Raw genomic sequence first — 16482 nt, 5'->3', positions numbered from 1 at the left:
ATTTAAATGGTTCTAGACCTAAGCAGGAGATCAGTAAGTCAGTTTTTAATGAATGTGTCATCCTTTAGGTTTGATTGGGCTTAAGCAATTTGGGGATCACAAACACAGAAATTCAACAGGAAGCCAGGAAAAAAAAAAAAAAAAGACATTCTAAATAAAAAAATATAGGATTTGGATATTGCACTTGCTCCTATACTGAAGCTTTTTGAGCTAAACAGACTGGCTAGTGAAAAGGTAGCCCCACCCTTTCACATCTTAATACAAGTTCATACTGGCATACAAGCCACACTACTAACCACTGTTTGAAAACTGTTTCGCACATTTCAGAGCAGTTTTCAGATTGCTGTAGCTAAAAGGGTTTAAACATAAACTAATATTCGATTGTGGACAGACAGTCAATCTTAAACTTAATAGTGGGAGTCATGCTCTGGTTGACCACCCGAGAAAGATTCTAGCACAATTTCATTTTGGAACCAAGTAGTATATGGATGAAAACTGTGGGTGAATACCATTTCAGGCATAGTTGCAATGCTCAAATAGGGAGAGAGCTTTAGGCTGAAAACAGCCCACACTTGAATTTCTGAGGCATTCTGAACCCTGGAAACTATCTAAAAAAGAAAACTAAATATACCTTAGAAGTTACACCATTTTATAGGGCTTGCCCATATCCTGAGACAGAATCTTGGGGGAATTCCTTGCAGTGGCAAGAGATTCGTATACAGCTAAATTTCTTTAAAAACAAAAAAACCGAGAAAGTTAATTAGTTGCGTGACTTTACCATAGATTTTCATGGAGATAAAAATCAGTGCCTCAATTAAGCCCTTAAAACCATAATTGCTAAGTCATACAAATTTGCCACATTTTAAACTTATTCAAGTTTATACTGTTTATTAACTTCATATGAATAACCACATCACTTCCATTAAGCTCCAAACCACACAGTATAGGGTCTGTTCCAAGCTCCAAGGATACTGATGAAGCATATCAATATAAATGCTATAACCTGTGGGTTACAGGAATTTTTATTAGCCAATGGCCATAGCAGAGGTGTATGTAAGCTATAGGCTACTGCTAATTCTGACTGTACACTGCTACGAAACTCTTGCAGTGAGCAGCAGAGTCACATTTTTACCTGTTTACTTTAAATTCCCTCTGCGTCATATACAACCTCCTGTATGCTAGCACCTACTAAATCAATACTGGTGGAGTGTATCACCAAAAGTAGAGGAGAATTTCCACTGCATATGGCAAATTATTCTCAAATGGAGAAGCAAAAACTGAACTTTGCTCCTTCCAGAGGTCCACCAGAGCCCGGATTTGTTAAGCTTCAAGGCACAGTGCAATACTTGTGCTGTCAGGTTTTTTAATGACTTTTTTTAAAAAAGTTCACATATAATGAGTTTGTTATTCCATTGCTTTGTCATGGAGTGTATTTAATGAGGCAAAAGCACCCAGGTGCCTTCACAATGGGCACCAAAAAAGTCTACTGTAAATGAAATACTTAATAGCAAACCATTCTCCCCAGAACATAGCCAAGTTCAGTGCTTCTGTGTCTAGCTTGCCTTACTTTGTAGAAGTTTTAACTTAAAAATAAATTTATTACAAATTTTCAGAAACCTGAAAACACTGGTCACAGTTATTGTGCCAAGTCTAAGACAACTAAAATCAGATATGGTCTTTCAGATTCACTCCCCCAGAACACACTCAGCAAAATGTGAGTCCAAGAGTGTTTTCAAAGTTGTATATAAAATTATACAAGTGAATACTGCAAGCTTCTAAATAAAACTACTATTTCTAATTTTGTGAACTATGTCACTCTAACACTGCTAAATCTAGATCAAAGTCACACACATATTTAAAAAATCAAAAGTGCAAATTTTATCTGGCCAAAAGTTTGTTGACTATTTCATTTGATTATATATAATAGTGTTCTTTACTAGTTTACAATATTCTTGGTGTCCACATTAATCTTCCAAAAATAATTCAGTAGACATTACCATTAAGTAATATTCTATTAATACTTTCATAAGCTCCAGCAAATCAAGGATTACTTTCACCACCATAATCTTAAATTGGGAGGGACCAGTTCCAAGTATCTTGCTGGTAGGCTTTAACTTAGTGGGTTTAGCTGCCTCACACTGTGTTTTATGGTTTCAGTGTCTCAAATGCTCAATTATGGCTTGATTTGAAAGTCATAGCAACTTTGATCACTTTTAAAATGCACCATTTTAGCAGCCAAGTGGTTAGGAGTCAGTAATCCTTTGGCTACATTTTGTTAACATAGAGACATTAATACAGAGCATGCAGATACAGGAGGTCTGGAAAGCTTTGCAGTATAAGAAAATACATCCCTGTTCAATGGTAGGCCTACTGTTTAAGTCATAAACTAGCCTAGATCCAAAAAAGTTGCAAAATCATAATGTTTAGCATGAAGCTAAGCAACCCAGTTATAAAAACATCTCTACTCAGGGCTGGTGCTAATTAAAGAATAACTTGACTGAACATGTCATTCTTGAGTGTAGTCACTAATCCTATAATCCTGTAATGACATCTTCCTTTAGACTCAACTAGTATCTGGATCATTAAGAAACAATTCCAGTTTCAGGAAAAAAAAGCTATTTGCTTAGAGGAAAATAAGTTTTAATTTAGTTGTTCTTTTTAATAAGGAAAACAACAAGCTAATCACATAGAAATCTGAAAAAAAAATTTAAGAGCTCAAAGTTATCTTCAGTTGCATTAAACATTATGCATAAATAACATTTTTAAATACTATTCCACAATACCTTTGGGGGTGTGGGAAAGAATTAGAACAGAAAAGACAGCTAATTGTGCAACCAGCTGGTGACCTGTAAAGTACCAATTCATTCAGCCCCTTCCTACCTGCTCTGTTCACAGACAGCAGGAGCAGCAGCAGGCCAGCTCTCTGCTGCAGCATCAGGGTCAGGTAAGGATTGCAGCAGGAGGTGGTGAAAGAAGAGAGAACTGCCATTGCATTAAACAAACTCTCTTGACCACACCACACTCCTTTCATGCAGCCCATTATTTAGAATTATGCAGCCCATCAATTCTAATTCTTCCTTACTATACCCTCAATTAAAGATTCAAGACATTAGTTTCCTTCTCAAAATAAATACAACCAAAGAGAAAAATCAGACAGGGACTCCCAGTGAATAAGACACTCTTTAAATTAGAATTATTCAGATCATGGAGCCAGTGATTTTCCTTTCTCCTCACACAGTATATACCTTTAGTTATGGCAAGTGAATGAATTAGAACCTGTCTAAATCATTGCTGACTGCAAAGGTAGAGGCACTAGCAACTTTAGCTGCAAGGAACAGATGAAGGGATTATTTAATTTCTTGGAGAGCAGCAGCATGTGTAAACCAGGATCTGATTAAGTATTTGTACACTGGAATGCCCCACAAACCAGTTTAAGATCACACACTAAAACAGCAACAACATGACAGCAACTAGCAGCAGCAGCAAGCAGCACCACCACAACATGACAGCAACGAAACTAAACATTTGTCTTTCTCACCTTTCCCCCCTGAATATTTTTAAAGCACTGAATGTGCTACTACTGTGACAGAAATTGGAAGTCATCAGCAACTGCAAGGCAAGGATATTTTGACTCTTGGTTAGTATTGGGGTGGATGCTTTTGTTGGAGATTTATTTTGGAGGGTCTGGGGAGGGGGGGTGGAATTTAAGACAAAGTTTTTTGGGGAGGTTATTTGTAATTCTTAGTGACTGAAGCAGCAAGTTTTGAGGGGATCAGCTACGTGTTTTTAAAGTATTTTCAAAGCAGCATGGGGGGGGGCACATTTATTTTGAAATTCACAATATTTATGCAACCTGGAGGGGAGGGGAAGAGAGGATTTATTTGGCAAGTCGCAGTTGCTAGCACCAGGGGGATGATTTTATTGAAGGGGGCGAGTCATTTTATTTTTTTTTAAATCCTCCCTGCCTCCCCATTTTTATGCACAAACCTTCTACTGCACCTTTTGGCTGCAGGACCCGATGGGTGGGGAGGGCAGCATCACTGTGCAGCTGGCCCCACATGAGGTGGGGTGGGGTGGTGTATGTGTGTGAGTGAGAGAGAGAGACAGAGCGCGAGAGAGCGATGCCATCCCCGCCCAGCCCCTGGGGGAGGGATGCTGTGGGGACCGCTCTCCCCTCCCCCTCTCAGGGTACCACTCACCTCTGCTGGGATCAGGCTGAGAGGGGGAGGAGCAACCTCCAGGTGCCGCTGCTGCTGCTGCTGCTGCTGCTCCCCCTGCTGCTGGCTCTTCCCCCTGCTGCTGCTAGGCTGAGGCTGCTGCCTCTGCAGCGGCTGGCTCCCCCCGCCCCCAGCTAATGCTGCTGCTGCTGCTGCTGCTGCTGCTGCTCCCCCTGCTGCTGCTGCTGGGCTCACCTAAGCCGCCGCCGCCGCCGCCATTTTGTTTCACCCTGTTGTAGTTAACGTGAATCCGACATGACACTGATTACAGCCCAATGGAGTCTCATTAAAACCTTACCTACCCCCCCCCGCGGCCCGCCCACAGCCGTCCGGCATTGGGCCGCGCCGCGCACAGCTCATTGGCCGCTCCTCGCTGTCCATCACCCGCCCATAAGGGCGGCGCAGCCCGCCCAGCAGCCAGCCAGGCTCCCCATTGGAAGGCGGGGAGTGCCAATCATGGGGCACGCCCCCCGCCATCCACGAGGAACCCCGCCTAGCTGTCAAGGGGGGGCAACGCGGCCAAACACCCGCGGGGACCGGGTTAGCCCCAGACCCAGCCTTGAACTCTACCGATTGGCGGCCGATTACTAGTTGGAGGCCAAGAGTTTCGCAGCCCTGCCCTTCTATTGACTGCGGCAGCCGTCAATCTCGCCTGCTTCCCACCCCTTTCTCCTCTTCCTCCTCCCCCCCCCGGCTCCTGAAGTTTGTTCGAGAGGTGAGCGCGCTGGTAAAAGACAGCGACGGCCGCCGAGCCAGTGCTACAGGGCGGGCGCGCAACACACACTAATACACAGCGTTAAATATTGAGCTTCATGGGCGTGCCGCGGATCGTGCCACTCGTATGGGCGGGCGAGACGGACCCTGCAGCATAAGATGCCTGGCACTCGCGGCGGCTTAGCGTTCACACAGATGCAGCCCGCCCCGCAGCATGGAGGGGGTGAGGGGGACAATGACTCCCAGCTCCAACGCCACATGCAGGTCCCTGCAACTTTCCCCATGCAAAACGCAAGGACTTCACTGTCACCCCTTCTGCTAAAGAACAATTGCATGCTAGCAGTACAGGATGGGCGCATGCAACACACAAAAAAGCCAGCCACCCCTTGCCGCCCTCCCCCACCCAACCCAACCATCCCCTCCTCTGCAAAATGCACAGGGACGCTGCAATGCTTTGCTTTACCGAGCACAAGTGCCTGCAAACACGTGCATCAGCCTCCAATGCAAAAAGGGGGGGGGAGTACCCAGTTTAGCGACGAGCCCCCTGCACAGAGATAGAGGAGGGAAAGGGGGTTATTATGGTAAATTGCAGCCTGTCACCTAATGCAAAACAAAAACCACCGCATGCTCCCTGTTATCCCCCCACATAAACTCCTATGAGTCTAACCTCTGGTGCAGGTTTCCCCCCTTGGCTTGCAATGACCTCCTTTCTCTGGCTGTGTGTGTTTCTGCAGCAGCGGTTCCTTCCTGCGGAATGTGCTGCCCCTGAAACGCGACGCGAACGCGGCTCTCTCTCTCTCTCTCTCTCTCTCTCCTGGCTGCAACCAGACTCCAGAGCCATGAACACAACAACAACACAACCTCCCCCTCACAAATACACAGTGAGGAGAGGAGACGCAGCCAGGAGAGATAGACCAGGGGAGGGGGAATCCCAAGCTAACGGATTGATTACATCAGTTACCTTTTCTAAACCCCTTTGCAAAAAAATAGAATAATATATAGAGAATACCTTGTTTCCCCTCCTCCTCTGTGGGGCTCCTCTTCTCACATGCACACACACACAAAAAGAGGGGTGGGAGAGAAATCAGACACGCAAAAATGGGTTGCAAACGTTCACATCAGGATGTGGGGAAGCAAAGGAAAAACATTAGAACAAATAATTACTATTATTTTTTTAAAAAACCCACCCTAATCCTCAAACCTTCATGATGCTAAATGGACGCAGATTGGGAGGACTGGTGCTAAAACACAGAACCTGATAACAGCTAATTGAAAGGTTAATCTGCATAGGCTGTGACAGATGAGGTCCCTCCCCACTTTTCTGTCTGCTGCTGGAAAGTAGGAAATCGAGCTTTTTCAAAATAAGAGGAAAAAAATTGGGGAAGGTTGAAGGGGTTGTTTGTTTCTAATCATCCCTACCAATCTGGTTAGGTCTGGGTTACATGCAAGGTATAAGAAGGGCTAGGTTCGGGGTTTTTTGGTTGGAGTGGGTTGTGGAACATGGGTATCATAAACCACTTTGGTGATTTTAAAGCATTCTGCATTGGCTCTCAAGCTGCTGAGATCATTTGAATGAGGGGGGAAATGTGTGTATATATATATATATATATATATATATATATATATATGGGGAGATTTTAAATGTTTCAATAGAAAAAACCACACAGAAACTGCAAAATCCATCAGAAAATGCTTTAAAAATTGCTTCAATCCGTAAGTCTCCTGCACCCCACTTTCCTCACTCTGGGTAGGTATGTATTAGAGGCAATCATAATTACCCATGGGACAGAAAGAGGATGAGCAAACTGGATATTTCCCTCCTCTCAAATCTGATGTTTATCTGGTGAGGTTAGTATAAGGACTTATTTTAGGGGACAGAGTGTCCTGATTTCTAGGTGTATTGGGGTTACGGGACCCTGTGTTGGGTCATGTTTCCCATCGCCCTTTATTATGCTTCATTATTGAGTGACATTGCCAAGAGCCAGACATCAGGTCAAAGCTTTCATACCTTCAGATGTTTGCTCAGCTATGGTTAGCAAACATCACACTTCACCGTAGTCTAATAAAATAGAATGTTGCCTGCTGTGATAGCATGTGATAGGGTGAAAGGTAACTTACTCCAGCATGTTTTCAAAAAGATCCTCCCTGTTTCAGACACCCAATTTGGAATTTGATCCTGCAAACACATACATGCTTAATATTACTCACGATTAGGCCCATTGACTTCCTTTTCCACACATTGTGGGTGAAATGCTGCCCACAGGTCCCTCTGTAACCACACAGCCTCCAAGTTTTGTGAAGTTTAGCTCTGGTTGTATACAGGTACCTCAGAGGAAAAAAAGAAAATAAAGGGACCTCTGCCTTAAGAGGGTAGATGGGAAATGACCTGCTCCTATAAATCAAGAAGGTCTTTCCCAAAGAGTAGATGCTCATCACATATTTTGTGTAGACCAGCAGGGGATCTAGACTTCCATATTAATGCTAAATGTTAAGATTTATTACAACTATTTCCAAATGTCAGTCATTTCAAATTGTGTATTAAGCTTTGTGATGTTTTAGAACCCTGTAAAATTGAGTGGGCTATTCACAGAAAGCCACTGGGTGAAAATTTTATTCCAGTCTATATCTATGGAAAAACACATCTGTTGAGTGAGGATTTTTCGTTAATGTTTTATCTACCTAAGTGCAATATTATAAACACATTGTGGAAATTGTATGTTGATCTAGCATTTGTTGGAGAATCTTGCTTTCAGCATGCACCACATTCATGTAGTATGCAGGATTGGTGATGTTTTAAAAATTGTTTTAAAATTATTGGGAAATAATATAAATCATGATGACAAGGGCTGTAGCACAGCATCATATTTGCAATACTGTTCAGAATGTTGTGTCAACATTTCTGTTGGAAACCCCTTTTTATGGGAGGTTTACAGCTTGGTTGGTGGTAAAAGAGGGGGAAAAAATCTCTTGAGACTGAAAGTTGGCAGGAGATGTCTCAGTCCAGGAAACAAAACTCTGTGGAAAACTTGACAATGTGTTTGGCCATTTGGATTTAAAAGGGTATTCAAGACATAAATTACAGGACTGCTAGAAATAATAAAAGTTATTTTTTTCAGATATTCCTCCATCCAACTCCCACCTCACCACAAATTCTTCTCTATGTAAAAGGGCTTATCTAAAAGGAAATTTTACAGGCTGCTAGACCATTCAATGTTCTGTTCTAGTTTTTTAGCGTTCAAAACTATTTAATAAAAATATCCATCTCCAGGAATCTTTAATTGGTCAGAAGTTCCTAAAGGCCTCAGATTCTGCGAATGTTTATTCATGTTCCTAACTTTATGTACATGAGTATGATTCACATGGTTCGTAAGTGTTGGAAGGGTTGGGGCCTAACTTAGTGTGTTTACTGTCTTGTTATTTTTCATGTAATTTTTTTCCACCCAGATGTATTTTAGTCTGTGAGCTAAATATGGGATCCCTGTGTTATACTTTATTTCAAAGCAATATATATAATTTATATATTTCTATAATCAAAGCAAACCATATCTTAATTAAAACAAAAAAATTTAAATGTATATACACAAACTCCAAGGACATTAAGAATGTGACAGAAGCCAGTAAAAGCAAATAAATGTTTTTACCCATCTAACTGTGTGGGATTTACATGCTTACAACTGCTATTTACTGTGTAGTTGTTGCTGCTGTTGGTCCCAGGATATGAGAGAGACAAGGTAGATGGGATAATATCTTTTATTGGACCAACTTCTGTGGGTGAAAGAGACAAGCTTTTGAGTTCCAGAGAGGAGAAGAGCTTGAAAGCTTGTCTCTTTCACCCACAAAAGTTAGTCCAATAAAAGATATTATCCCACCCTTTGACTTATAACTATTAACAATAATGATGAGTTACAATACCAGATAATGCTCCTAAGCACTGAGAGATGTCTAGACACCTTAGGGAAATTTGTACTATATTATTCCCTCTACTTACAAGAGGGCCTCTAATAAATACTTTCCAAGATCAGAAGCATACCATTGCACTTGCATCTACAAGGAAATATTATGGTCCGGTTCACCGTACCCTGTCAGTTTCTTTCCCTTAATCATGCCTCTGATAATCCTAATACTTTTGTTTTTCTGTAAGAAAATAAGGTGAAATTTCACATTTGTACTGTTAGACACAATTGTTTACACATATCTACATGTTATAAGTACTGTATGTCTTTAGGGTTACTGCAGAAATGCAGACACACTGCCCACTTTGGGACACAAGTCAGTGCAAACAAGGGTGTAGGGCATGATGGTCAGAAGTGCTTAGCCCTCTCAGCTGCCACATATTTCAGTGGAGTTGTGGATGCTCAGCACTTCTGACAATCAGGCCCTTCAGGCTGAGATATTATCCTTATAACCATAATATAACAGAAGTTGGAGATCAGTGCTTAACATGAAGTGCTACAATACTTGTGTTCATATCTGTCTGTGAAGCACACTTTGGGCATTATACCAAAAATAATAATAAATTTGGGCCTGATCCTGAAAATGTTTGAAGTCAGTCGGTCTGCTCCTGTGTGTAAAGTTATTCCCATATGTAAGTAGGATCAGGACCTTAATCTGGGGTGTAACTCCATTAAGATCAGTGGGGTTACACAGGGATGGATTGGGCAACATTTGTGTAACAGGGCTCAGAGAATCAGAAAAACAAGATGAAGCTGAAGTTTCAACCTTCTTTATAAACCTCCTCACCTTATTTGTGTCAAACAAACAAGCATCAGTGGAGGGCTAACAAATTAGCAGCGGGTCTGAAATGTGAGATCTCTATCATCTAAATACACAGACCATCCGTTTTCAAAATGCATGTCCTTCACCTAATGAGTTTCCCTTCCTTGGAGTCATTATTGTCCATTATTTTTTATATGTATTTAGAAAAAAAAAGTTGACATTTTAACGATAGACCCCAATTTATCTCTTCTGAAGCTGTTAAGGGGTAAAATCCTGAACCCACTAAAGTAAATGGCAAAAGTCCCATTGACTTAAATTCAGCCACCATGTCACCCAAGATTTATTATACACATATAAACAAATTCCACCAGAAACTCTCCTCTCCCTGCCTCAGAACACTGGCTATAGTGGCCTTGGGGATAAAGGGGGTTGTAAGAGCTCAGTAAATTACCTTTCCGTCCAGGAGTCTTGTGAATGGGTCTCCATTGATCTGTCAGGTACACAGATTCTCTAGCTTCATCTCTTTTTCTAGTCTGCTTCAGTGCCCGAACTCAGCAGCTAGGCTGTGGCTCTCACTGTGGCATTGAGCTCTCACATAGGTTTCTTTCTGGCCTGGAATAACTCATCCCTTCTTCATCTCTCTTCTGCAGCTTGTTACTTGCATTGTAATTGAATCTGAAAGAGTGATCCATATAGGTGAGCTAATCCCTTTGAATATGGATTTTATATTTCTTGTCTTATGTATGAGAATATATGGTATGTTTTATTATATGTACTATAGTGTAATGGAACCCCGATCCCAGCCTTTAGGTCTCACTTCGCACAAGTAATTTATAAATTATAATAAATATGCATAGTGAAATATTTATGAAAGTATTTTCTAGGCATGTGCAGGACTCACTATTCAACATCAGCTACCTCAGCCATTATACTTAAAGTAATTAGATGATGATATAAAATAATCACCTGCTGATACCTCATTTAGTTGTTTTGTTTTGTTTCTAAATCCCTCAGATTAAGGGTTTACAGGAGAAATGCTGACATAGCCTTAGCTCAAGAATTATAATTGATGTGATTCTATAATATGAGAATAACAATGTTTGTGCTGAATCAATTGCCATCCTATTGGGACAAAGTGAATTTTAATAATAAATCACACTTCTGTAACATATTTAATCCAAAAATTGCATTTACAAACATTAATTAATTAAGCCTCACAACAGCCCTCTTAGATGAGTGCATATTATTATCCATGTTTTACAGATGGGGAAACTGAGGCACAGAGTAGCGTGGCTTGCAGTGAGTGCCAGAGCTGGGACTAGAACCCAGCCATTCTGACAGTTAGTCTCCTGTTCCAACCCCTTAAGGTATGTCTACACTGCAATAAAAGACCCAGGGCTGGCTTATGGCAGCTGACTTTGACTTGTGGGGCTCAGGCTACCGGGCTATAAAATTGCAGTGTAGACATTCAGGCTCAGGCTGGAGCCCGGGCTCTGGGACCTTGGAGACCTCCTAGCCAGAGCCTGAACATAATACACTGCAATTTTATTGCCCTGTAGCCTATACCCTGCAATCCCGAGTCAGCTGGCATGGGCTAGCCATGGGTATGTGATTGCAGTATAGACATACCCTTAGAGCAGTGGTTCCCAACCTGTGGTCCACAAAACCCTGGTGGTCCGCAACGCCACAACAGGAAGTCCGCAGAAAAGAAAAATAACAACATCCTCACCAAGGAAAAGTATAATTTCAAATAAAACTAGTAGCACATGGTGGTCCGTGAAATATTTGGAGGTTGAAAAGGGGCTTGCACACTCAAGAAGGTTGGGAACCACTGCCTTAGAGAACACAACTTTCCATTTCCAGTTAGCAAATAACATGCTAGACAAGGAGAGCAAAACCACTTGCTTGTAAATACACATTTTGACACCTTTCAAGGGCCTTATTCTTTTGCCATAATAACTACAGTTCAAGGCAGATATACCTCATTAGAAGGAATGGATTTCCAGGCTTTTTAAGAAACAGGCCTCCCACAAAACAAACAAGTAAACAAACAAAAATTCCCTAAAACAAAGCAGAAGAATAAAATGTGGGGTTTATATTATATAGTGCCTTCTTATGCACACTATCCCAAAGCCCTGCGCAATCCATAACCAAATCAAGCTCAGAGTCATTTTAACAGAATCTTTTTATAAATAGTTAATAAAGGGTTAATAAGGGATTAATAGATGTTTTAACAAATGGCTAATCAATTGTTATGCGTCCAACAGGTCAATAGATTGCTTATAACCTTGGCTCATAATCATCTATAACATCTTCTACATATGTGCTTATAAACCTCTATAACACATATTGCTCATGTCTGCAACATCTGTTAATCATTTATTAACCCTTTATAAATGGACCTGTAATATAAAGTGTGACACAAAACACTTCTGATAAAGAAAAAACACTAGCCTCCGGTTTTGCAATCTGCAGTAAGATTTATCATATTTATATTGGTTTTAAGGGATTCCCCCTGCCCCCGTAAAATGTATGTATACGGCAGATGGAGTTTGACTGCTGGGTGCAAAAGTAGTATTTTCCCATCTAATCCCAAGAGGAAAGGCTGGGCTTTTAAATTCCAGCTCTCTGTGTCAGACAGTGTCATCAAACTTGGCACAGCTTTGTGTTTTTAGACATATTTATCATAATACTTTGTTAAGGCAGATGATGAGATGAAGGATGGCACTGAAAATGAATAGAGATCTATTTTCTCAGAGCTAGTGAAAGCAGCTGTAATCAGGGCTCTGTACAGGCCCTTCATCCACAAATCATGCTGGGTTTTGTTAGTCTAGGTGAAAGAGAAGGAGGGTGGTGTGTGTAGGAACCATTTGAACACCTCAGCTTGTCTTTGTTAGCGTTAAAGTAATTAACTCTCCAATCGTTATCGGTTGACTTGCCCACAGGTTCAGGTTTCCCTCCTGCTGTTCCCTTGGGGGATATTGAGTTGTCACTTCTTGAGAGGATGGGATTCTCTTTAGAGTTCACATAAAATCCCTTTCATGGCTTCCCAGCAGCTTTTTCGGTGCTCTCAAAGCTGCTGGAGCGCTCTTGCTTTCTCTTTTAATGGGCTTTACATTCACAATCTTCTCCAGATCCATCTGGAGAGGTTGAGGGAGAATATACCTCTCCTCAGCAACCCCCTTGCTGAGCTCACCAGGTGAAAACAAGACCATCCTCACCCCCAGCTGAGCCACTGGGAGAAACTGCATAGGCAGGTTTAATAAATAACGATACTTTGAGCTTCTGAAGCAACTTAAATCTGAGGATCCCAATGGTTAATGAAAGAAACTTCGCAACCTCCCACTGGGAGGTAGCTATAAAATATTGTCACCCAGTTACTTCTAGGTGAAATTTTCCAGATTTTGATTTTTCAAATAGTTTTGGGGGGTTTTTTGGTCAAATGTCAAGAAAAATAGAATGTGTGGGAAGGGATTTTCGACCACATTTTCATCAATTCCATTCCCCTCTCATCGCTCCTGCATTTTTTGACTAGCTGTATCCCCATTACCACACGAGGAAACCGAAATGACCCCATGGGGGCTTTACGGGCCAGCACAGTTTAGAGGAGGCCTGAGTCTGCTCTAAGTTACTCTGGGAGCTGAAGCACTTCCTTTGTGAACTCTCCCCTTTGTGTTTTGTGAAAATGTGCCATGCAGAGCTCAGCCAGACACAGTATCATGGCTGCTGTCTCCTGCTGTGATTTTAACTGAGTATATTTACTTCTTTATTGTTATTTGTATATTTAATGTTTTATTTAAAATGCATTGATTGCTTTAGCTGTGGATGCCCCTGGTCTACACTAGGGGAATCTTTCAACCAATTCCCAGTGCTGCTAACACCATCTCAGCTCTACCCATGTTAGCTACACAGGGAGCGCTGGCATAGATGGGAAGTCCACTGCCCAGACCATTTCAAGCACCATGTGTTCTAACCTGCCCAGAGCTGATCTAATCAGCATGGTGTCATCAGTCAGCAGCCTGTCTACACTACACTACACTGCTGAAGCTGAAGAAATGTTATAAAAAGAGAGCTATATTTTTAAAATGCCTCTTGTATAGGAAAAAGAATTTTTTGAAAGGTACCTGATGGATCGATCAATCAATTGATCGATTGATTTGCCTCAAGTATTTGAAAGCGTTAATGACCAGAGGAGCTAAGAATTGCTATAAAACTAAAGTAAATTATCAGTGCTGGAAACATAAAGTAATCCTCTTTAAATATTCAGCTGCAGAGCCCTGTGGCACAAGCTATCCCTTATGTTCTCTGTCATGGGTTGGTAGATGGTGACTCATCAGGATGCTGGGGTGGAGGACTCATTGTCTGGCATCATTAAGCCTTTTGTTTAATTCATAGAAGAAATATTGTTTTATTTTAAAAAGGGGAAAATTTCCAACTCTCTCAGCTGATAGAAGCACAAGCAGGATCAGGGCAGGCAGTGCTGTTGTCGCATGTATTTTTGTGGTACTAGCCATCATCTCCTCACTATCCTGATGTTTTTTCCCTTTGTTATTTTGTATCCCACCGTGCCAGCTAAGTCAATGAGTTGTCACACTCAGCACTGGTGCAGCAGGATATGAAATAGCTGAGGGGGAAAAAATCAGAATGGTTGGAAGGTGGAAGGAAAGGCCTTTTTTTTTTTTTTTTTTTAAATGAAAACAGTAGCACCAGCTGCATCCTGCAAGTTCCTAAATTAGCCAATCAGTTGTTTTTCTTTTAATTTTTGTGTGAATTCAAGAATAGGTCGTGGATGTCTTGGCAACTCATGAATGAGGCCCTTTATGAAAGAATTCACCTTGCAGAGGGGCTGCTGTCAGACGCTCAGGCCTTTTTCCATTAATTAAGCTACAGAACATCCCCTCTCATTTTTGATCCCCCTTGATGCCTGGGTAAATCAGGCACTGAATTTTTCCTCAACATCCATCCCTGTTTCATTTGCTTTTTGCAGGATTTTCACATTTGCTTTTTGCAGGATTTTCACCCATCCCACTTGGGCGCCAGAAATTTTTGTTTAATACCTTTTCATGTTGCTTATTTTCTCTCATGTGGCTACAAGGAACACGAATATCTTGCTGCGATGCAAACACCGGTGTTCTCCATATCAGTAACTGAAGGTGCCTTGAGAGCAAGGGGGGATATTTTCAAAGCACAGATAAGAGCTAGACAATTAATTGACTTTCAGTGGGAATTGGGTGCCGAACTCCCATCTGTGCCAATCAAAATCTCCTCTTAATTCTAGCTCGTCTTAGCCACATGAGCAATTCCATTGAAGGTAATGGGAGTTTGCAAGCATCATTGCTAGCAAATTCTAATGCAGAATTGGGGCCTGTAACAACTTAGATTTACATTGTATCCTGAAGGATTCCAATGGTCTGTGTAACTGTATAGTAAAAGCACAATTAAAGAACTGAAGCATCTACCTCACAACAACTCCTTACTGTATTTAATACAGCCTTGCAAAACCGCCATAAGACTTTACCTGCTCAGATTCAAACTCTATTCACCATTCTTTTATTTGATGATGATAAAATGAAAATACGTACTATCAATATATATATTCTCCCTGAGAGAATATCGGCCTCAATCCTGCAAACTCTTAAGGACGTGTTATTTTACTCCTCTGAGTAGTCTTAAAGATTTCAATGGCATTACTCATGTGAACAAAGTTATGCATCTACTTAAGAGCCTGATCCAAAGACCACTGAAATCAACAAAAAGACTGCCATTGAGTCTCTCGTGACCAGGGCCTAATTTTGTGAGGCTGAATTAATATAACTATAAAATAAGAATATAAAAGTACAGTGTGGAACAATACAGTGTAAGATAGAGGTTTTAAAATTTTGTGTATTCATTGTTCCACATAAAGGTCAAAATTAAAAAAAAAATGACTAATGATTTTGTGTGTCCAACCTGAGACACCTTAATGGGGCCTGATTTTCTGAAGGGGATGAAAATTTGCCTTTTGATAATCAAGCACTTTTATGGTGTGTAAGATTGGACACCCAAAATCAGTCATATTTAAAAATTTTGGCCAAAATGAACTCTATTAAAAAATAAGAAGCACATCTGTACATCTGTGTCGGCTGGCTCTTGCTCTTGCTGGGAGACAAAGGGTACATTTGGGGATCATAAAAAAACCAGTTACCGAGTTACCTAACAGGAAGGAAATCTACAAACATATGTAATAAATTCCCACATGACATCATAAATAGAATTACCTTACAAATGCCACTGTGAATGCCAAGAAGCATGAGAGAACATTCAATCAATGTTAAAAACTGATAAATAAATTAAAAAGCATTTACATTGAACATATTCATTTTCCTTGTACCATGGTTGTCATTAAAAAGTCAGCATATTCCAACAATTATCAAATTCTTTGACATACCATAGGTTTGCCCTATATTAAAACTTGGATCAGGCAGAATTGGAAAGCTTTTCCGGGCAGAGACCATCCTTTCATTATATTGTAGACAGTGTCTTGGACAAAAAGGCTTTACAATCCTTGACTGGAGTCTTTAGGCGCAACCAAAATAAAAAATAATAATATTTAATAAACCATGTGGTATCTATTAGCAAATGTTGACTCCCCCAGCAGCTGCGAAGAGTGGCAATACTATACGATGCCACCGTTACCTCTCTGCTGCTGGGTGTGGCACTGCCTTCAGAGCTGGGCAGCGGGAGAGCGGCGGCTGCTGGCCAGGCACCCTGCTCTGAAGGAAGCGCCGAAATAAGGGTGGCATGGAACATCAACGAAATTTACTCTTTATGCCCTGACCAATCTGTGAGCAGTGTG

General features: G+C 41.2%; 1 protein-coding gene across 6 annotated transcripts in view; it reads right to left on the bottom strand.

The window, feature by feature from the left end:
* Positions 1-5958, bottom strand: part of KAT6B (lysine acetyltransferase 6B) — a 177739-nt gene extending 171781 nt beyond the window's left edge. For 3 of the 6 annotated variants that reach the window (XM_067539326.1, XM_067539275.1, XM_067539310.1), the window contains exon 1: positions 4413-4446. The gene's annotated coding sequence lies outside the window, so the exon portion shown is untranslated. Of the gene's footprint in view, positions 1-4199; positions 4312-4412; positions 4447-5598; positions 5645-5940 lie in introns of those variants that run through there. The other 3 variants (XM_067539302.1, XM_067539293.1, XM_067539283.1) reach the window with 3 other exon arrangements.
* Positions 5959-16482: the final 10524 nt, after the last annotated feature.

Source organism: Emydura macquarii, unplaced genomic scaffold (assembly GCF_026122565.2).
Source record: "Emydura macquarii macquarii isolate MOO-44397 ecotype Brisbane River unplaced genomic scaffold, CSIRO-AGI_Emac_v2 contig_67, whole genome shotgun sequence".
NCBI classification, from domain to species: domain Eukaryota; kingdom Metazoa; phylum Chordata; order Testudines; family Chelidae; genus Emydura; species Emydura macquarii.
The sequence above is the reverse complement of the archived record's forward strand: the minus strand, read 5'-3'. Positions and strand labels throughout refer to the sequence as shown.